This window comes from Chelonoidis abingdonii, chromosome 3 (genome assembly GCF_003597395.2).
Source record: "Chelonoidis abingdonii isolate Lonesome George chromosome 3, CheloAbing_2.0, whole genome shotgun sequence".
Taxonomy (NCBI): domain Eukaryota; kingdom Metazoa; phylum Chordata; order Testudines; family Testudinidae; genus Chelonoidis; species Chelonoidis abingdonii.
The window spans coordinates 113,615,039-113,622,492 of record NC_133771.1 but is presented as its reverse complement, the minus strand read 5'-3'; the positions used below and the strand labels follow the sequence as shown (position 1 = coordinate 113,622,492).

General features: G+C 49.2%; 1 non-coding gene across 1 annotated transcript; it reads right to left on the bottom strand.

Annotated features, from left to right (window-relative positions):
* Positions 1–1,689: 1,689 nt before the first annotated feature.
* TRNAL-UAA (transfer RNA leucine (anticodon UAA)) lies at positions 1,690–1,772 on the bottom strand. Its single transcript has one exon. It is a non-coding gene; the product is annotated as a tRNA-Leu (tRNA).
* Positions 1,773–7,454: the final 5,682 nt, after the last annotated feature.

The following is a 7,454-nucleotide window of genomic DNA, read 5'->3' as shown; positions in this document are numbered from 1 at the left end:
TCAGATAGGGTGACCAGACAGCAAATGTGAAAAATTGGGATGGGCGTGGGGGTAATAGGAGCCTATATATGAAAAAGACCCCAAAATCAGGACTGTCCCTATAAAATTGGGACATCTGGTCACCCTATTTCCAAATAAGGCCTGTTCCCCTCTTAGAGTTTATGCCCCTTTACCTGTGGCCTGTGGGGAAACTCAGGCTTGCCCACTACTACAGTGTCCAACCCCGGGACCCTCATGCACTGCCGACTCCAATCTATTGCTGTTATATCCCTTAGTTGCTTCTTACCAGGCCCCTTTTATCTCCAAGCCTGTCTCAGGGTCAGGTCCCCAGGTTCTGCTCAATTGCCAGGCCAGAGCAGCTTCCCTCCCACCCCCCATCCCACGCCACCCCTGATCCCAGCCACAAACTAGGCTCTGGCTATGTTCTTTGCCCTGCATTTCTTAAGGAACATCATTATATGTTCTTCCAGATCAGTGGTTCTCAAACTTTTGTACGGTGACCCGTTTCACATGGCAGGCCTCTGAGTGCAACCCCCCTTTTATAAATTAAAACACCTTTTTAAATATTTAACACCATTATAAGTGCTGGAGGCAAAGCAGGGTTTAGGGTGGAGGCTGACAGCTCATGACCCCTCCCCCCCATATAATAACCTTGCAACCCCCTGAAGGGTCCCAACCCCCAGTTTGAGAACCCCTGTTCTAGATCCCACAACCTTGGGAAAAACAGGCCACCCACTGTCTCCTCTGAACTGGGTTGGGACCCCCTTCTTGGGCCATTTCTTCCAGACTTTAGCTTTAACAGCCTTTCTGCTGCTGCCTCCCCAGGTGCTTTGGGCCTGGAATCTCCTCTCAGCATGTCTTTCATGTCTCAATACATATGTTTCCAACTGATTCTCTGTCTCCATTTATACTCCTGTCTGTCCCTGTATTTTTCTGTCTCTTTCTACGTGTGTATATTACTGCATGTTCTTGTGTCTCTGTCCCTCTGCGTATGTAAGTCCTCACATGCATACCTGTGTCAGTGACCGCCTGTCTGTCTTTTCCTGCTTGTGCATCTGTCGCTGAATGTTTGCCGTCATTTTCAGACTCTGTGTGTCTCTCTCACTCTTGCTGTGTGTTTGTGGCTGCCTGTGCGTGCAAGTCTTTACTTCTGTCATGGCATGCCTGTGTATCTGTTTCTGCATGTCTGTGCATCTCCATGCATCTCTCCCTATGTGTTTGCATGCTTGTCCCTACATGTCTGGGTCTCTAGAAGTGTGTGTGTCGGGCTCTACACCTCTCTCTGCCTGTCCATATGTCTGTGTGTGTGCATGTCTGTCAATCTCTGTATGTATGTTAGTGTTTCAGTCTCAGCGTCTGTGTACCTATCCCTGTGTATCAGTCCCTGTATGTCTGCATCTGTCATATCTGCCCCTGTTTGTGTGCAGAGACCATGTCTGAAGCCATGTTTACTCTGTGGTGACGCTGGGGGTGCTGTGATCGCAGAAGATTTTTCTTTAGACAGTTCTGCCCAGTCCCCATCCCAATGTGCAAGCAGTAGCCACAGCTCAGTTACATGCCACTCCTCCTGGTGTTAGTTGGGTGACAGGCAGAGGCTCGTAGTCTCCCTGGGGCATTACTGGGATTTCGGCGTTTGTTCCATTCCCTCCTTGTTAATTTAACAGACCAGGGCGGAAAAAAAACAGCAGCTACCAGGAGTGGGGTTCGAACCCACGCGGACATGCGTCCATTGGATCTTAAGTCCAACGCCTTAACCACTCGGCCATCCTGGTACAGGTGCAGGAATGGCACGCAGACACTGCTACATAGCTCCTGCCGCCGCCAAGCCAGGCCTGCCCCATCTACGACAAGAGAACGGGGCTGTGACCCCCCCAGCGGGGCCCCTGCAACTTGTCATCGTCAGCGCGGGAGGGCGCAGAACCCACAGCAGCGAGCGGCGCCCGCCGGGAGGAGGGCGGGCCGCGGCCGCCCGGGGAGAGGCGGGCGGGAGATTTAGTGTGAGAACAGCGGGGGTCGCTGCCTCCGCCTGGCAGCGCCGGGTCACGGCCTCACCTCCGCGCGAGAGGGGAGCGTCTGGACCTGCCCCCCTACCCCTGCAGCGCCGAGCTGCGCCCCGGCCCCACATCCAGGCCGAGGCTCGGTGCCTCCACAGCGCCCCCCCCCACACTGCCACTGTATCCCCCCAATCCACACCGCACGTGGCACCCCCACTCCACACTGTTTCCCCCACACTGTACCCCCTGCTCCACCCCTCCCGTGCACCCCCCACGCTCCATCCCCAATCCACTCCCACTCCACAGTTACCCCCATACTGCACCCCCACACTGTATCCCCTGCTCCACCCCTCCCCTGCACCCCCCACACTCCATCCCCAATCCGCACCCCATTCCACACTGCACCCCCCCACACTGTAACCTACTCCTGCACTCCTTTACTAAATTAACCTGCAGGCACTGCACCCTTATATGCAGCCCGGCTTACATCCCACATGCCTCTGCACCCACTATGCCCCTCACTGCCCCTCCCTGTACACCTGCACCCCATACAAATCATTACATTCTCCGTACACAAACATTTGCACTACTGTACCCCCTCTCCAATTCACTAACACACTCCCCTCCCTCACAAACAGCCAGACAGAGAACATGGAAACTTCTGCCTGGCTAAAGGGTAAATTTTTCTGAAAAGTTGCAATTTGTGGAGTTTAGAAGTGCTTCCACCCCCATCATTCCAGTGCTCTTGTTAGGTCGCCAAATGAAATTAATAGTCAGCAGGTTTAAAACAAATAAAAGGAAGTATTTCTTCACAGCGTTCACTGTCAACCTGTGGAACTCTTTGCCAGAAGATGTTGTGAAGGCCAAGACCATAACAGGGTTCAAAAAAGAACTAGATACATTCATGGAGTATAGGTCCATCAATGGCTATAAGCCAGGATGGGCAGAGATTGGTTCCCTAGCCTCTGTTTGCCAGAAGCTGGGAATGGGCGACAGGGGATGGATCACTTGATGATTACCTGTTCTGTTCATTCCCTCTGGGGCACCTGGCATTGACCACTGTTGGTAGACAGGATATGGGGTTAGATGGACCTTTGGCCTGACCCAGTGTGGCCATTCTTATGTTCTTGGTGCTGTGTCATGAAAGTGCCACTCTTAAGAACCATAAAGGCTACTGACTTGCTCCATTTTGCCCAAAGCCAGCAAGAAGCAGGTATCATGGCTGAAATGCTGCCCTTCGTTTTCTGTTTAATTTATGTAATAAAAGCCGTTTTAGATGTCTCCCCTTTCCTCTTAGTCCTGCATGTGAAACTGGCCCTTGGGCCTATTTGAAACTGAAAACAAATCTTTCCTGCTCTATTTCACACTTAGGGAACAAATGACATTTTGTTTGTTCTTTGGTCATTTAATTAATGCTCTGAAAATGAGATTAAGTTGGCAAAACAGTCACATTCTATGGCAGTGAAACCCTATGGTGCAAAGCATTTCCTTAAGGAAACGAAGAACTGTTTAGGAAAAGTCCCAATCAATTGTGATAATGAAGAGAGCCTCAGCCTACGAAAAAGGAAAGAAAGAGTAGAAAACAGACACTAACTTTATTATTTACTGATATTTTATTTATCCCCATTTAATTATATGCTGGAACATACCTGCCCGGGCTGATAGAAACAGGCTTCTCTAGTTAAACAGGTTTCTTTAGGGGGGGAAATGTTACTCCTGAAATTGTACAGTGTCACCACACCTTTCCCTTCAAAGGCATATTTTCTGTATGTAATAACTAAAGGAAAAAGCAGGATTTGACCATTCAAAATGTTTCATGTCTTTCAGTTCCTCTTTTTCTGTAAATACGTAGGACACTTTATATTGAGATTCCATTTATAAATAGCATTTATTAATTATTTAACAAATCATTAATCAGTTGCTAGTATCGCACAGGTCAATACATTGCTTCTAACCATCTATAACTCCTTTAGCTGATGTTCTTAGAATTCTATAACATATGCTGTTTATATTAATGGATCCTAAGGTCACTGCAGTGCTGGATTTGCAGTGGTGCCATGGAGCTGGGCCCATGCTCAGAAGGTGCCCCGTTCTGCTCTGTTTACACTGTGCCCCAAGACACACACCCCCAGCCTGCTCCCCGACCCCATGCCCACCACTTGCTCCTCTCCACCCTCTGGCCCCACCTACCGGCTCCTCTCTGCCCCCTGGATGGACCCCAGTGCACCTCAGGCTCCAGGCAGTCTCTGCTTCCCCCCACCTGTGGGGCCCTACCTGTCTCCCCGGAGCTGAGCCACCTGGAACTGGTGCAGAAGCCTGGCCAGTCTTGACCAGTTATGGGGGATAGTGGGGGGGGCTTGGCTGGGCCCCTCCAGGCAAATAGGTCTGAGGGAGTGTAGGGATACTAAAGAAGGTTTATATTAGACATGGTTTATATGAAAAATGATTTATTGTTAGAAATGATTTAATGTTAATTAATACTTAATAACTAAAGGTTTATGTTAGAAATAAATGTGATTCCCCAGATTTAGCCTCTAACCTGCAAGCCACCAGCTGTGTCTGTGTGAAGCCTGCTCACAGAAATACTTTGTATAAAACTTGTTAAAGGTTAATTGACTCTAAGTGCCCTTCTCTAAGTGACACTTTGTAATCACTACAAATAGAGACCTCCACCTCTGTAAATTCATTTTTATCTCACTTTATGTTCCTTCTTTTAATTGTTAAAAGATAGGGAGTCTCACACCCCAAAAGGTAAAGAGACAGTGAAATAAATGTAATTAAGATAAAGAGTGTATGTGAATGAGTGCCTAGTTTAAATGATGAATGAATGGTTAGGGAGTTACCAGCCTGAAAAATTCAGTGTCGGCCGAAGAAGGTGTCAAGTGGAATCAACCAGGTGACCCCCGGAGGGCGAACTGGGATCCACCCCAAGCACCTAACAAACATCTGACAGAATGGAGCCAGACACCTGCTGATTGATTCTGCAACAGCAGAACGACCACCCCAAGCACCTAAACAAACATCTGACAGAATAGAGCCAGCGACCTGCTGATTAATCTGGCAACAGCAGAATGAAACAACTCCCATGAACTAACATAGGGAAAAATCCCTATAAAACTGGACTCTGAAGACTGAGGACTTTGAGTCTATGGTTCTGCTGCCAGCCTCCAGGAGCATCAGGTGCACCTGACCCGGACTCGGCTCCACTCTTGTGTATAGGGTACCTGGCCAGTATTCTGTCACAAGCAACTTTAGGCTGGTAACTATAATATCTATACAGAACTTGTATGAATGATTGTGTGAATGGATATATAGGAATAAGTAGCTAAACAACGTTGTTTGCTTTTATCTTTTATTTTATTATGGTATTTACAATAAATGTGACAAATGTCTTGTCCCCTTTAATAAGATCCTGCTAGTTTTTATTGGTATAACAGGAGACTGGCCAGGGCAGGCCCTGGCCTGGCTAATTCCCCCACTCCCAAGAACTGGAGCGATTCCCTGCCCCGGGACCAGCCCTGGCTGCATTGGTGGCTCAGCCCAGCAGACACAGTCGCCTCCCAGCAGGGCCAGTGAATGCATCCAGGAGGCAGAAAGTGGGGGAGTTGGTCTGTGGGGGGTGTTCTGGGCTGTGAGGGGGCAGGGAAGATCTGTGTGTGTTGGGGCACTAGGGAGTGAGGGTTCTGTGTGGGGTGCTGGGCAGTTGTGGTGGAGCTGTGGGCTGGGGGGCCCTGTGCAGGGGTGGTGTGCAAGGCACTGTGCATTTGTGTGGGGGGGGGATGCTGGGCATAGGGGGTCCAGGGGAATCTGGGCATAGGGAGGCAGGAGAGTGTTGCAGAGGTGGCGACTTTCTGATTTCCCTGGAGGTGCTTGACCCCTGCCCCTGCCCCCACTCTACTCTTTCCCCCAAGGCCCCACCCTGACTCTTCCCGCCCCATTCCACACCCTTCCCTGAGCGCCCCCCATCCTCGCTTCACCTCTTCCTGCCCTGCCCCCCCCTTAGAAACAAACAAACAAAAAAACCCTCTGCCCCATTTATATTATATATAAGAGAGAGAGAGAGAGAGACTTACTCAGGTCTGGTCTACACTACAAAGTTAGGTTGACATAACACCTTGCATTAACTTAGTTGTGCATATAGCTATACTTAAATTTTTCTCCCACTAATGTATGTGCCCCACTAATGTATGTGTCATAGTAACATCAGCTCCCTGAGCAGCACTGAGCCATGGTCAACGTACAGAGATCAACACAGCACGAGTGTAGACCCTATGTTACCTATGTCAACCCTAACAGTCCTTCAGCTGCTGTTCCACAATGCCCAGCACTGACCACTCTGTTCACAATTGTGAATTCCACTCCCCAGGTGTCACACGTACTTGGAGCACCTCCCTCCATCCTTAAACCCCCACAAATGTTTGAAATGTCGTCTTCTGGTTGTTGAGCATGGTGAGCACACCTCTATCTGCTCTCTGTTGTTCGGAGTAACTGCCCAGCTGACCATACCAGCTACACACTCCAGACATGCTCTGGCTTGGTTTAGACAGAAGATTTTAGATCTTCTGGGCCTGTGGGGAGAAGATACTGTGCAAGCACAGTTCCAAACCAGCTGTAGAAATGTTGACATCTCTGAACAGATTGCTTGGGGAGTGCAGCAGATGGGGTATGACGGGGATTAGCAGCAGTGTCATATGAAAGACAAGAAACTGCAGCAGGCACAGCAGAAGTCCAAGGAGGCCAACTATTGATCCAATGCCAAGCTACAGACCTGCCACTTTTACAAAGAACTGTGTGCCATGCTTGGAGAAGACTCTACCACCACCTTGCAGACCACCGTGAATACCTCCAAGGAGCTTGAGTCACAGGCCACTGTCATGAACTGCAAGGAGGAGGAGGAGTTTGGGGGTTGGGTGACCAGACAGTCCAGCTGTGAGCCAGGACCTGTTTTTAACTGCACCAGATTCAGCCAGTCCCTGCAGTCGAGAGTGGATGATCCTAATAGAGGGGAAGGAACTTTGGGTAAATATGTAAATACATTTCTCATTATAGTGACGGTGCCCCCCTCCCACCCCAACTTAGTTGTTATCTGCTTTTCATTCCCCTCTAGAGTTAGGTGGGAGGGGCATGCATAGCAGTTTGTTTCTGTAAATAGGGATGTCGCTTGAACCCTCCTGAGAGATCTCAATGAAACTTCCGTGGAGGTTTCTGCGGATGGCAGCCTTATTTCTTCCTCCACTGTAGGACACTTTCCCATGCCAGTCAGTGATAACTCCAGCAGGCATCATTGCAGTAAACAAGCTAATGGCATATGGACCTAGTTGATTTTAAGATGCCAGAAGCAGCTGTGCTCTCTCTGCCATTGTTACCCTCAGGAGTTAGATATCAGCTAGAACCACTGCCTGTGGAAAATGGTGCCAGTATTCATAGCCAGTGTCCTATACTAATAGTTTCATGGAACTA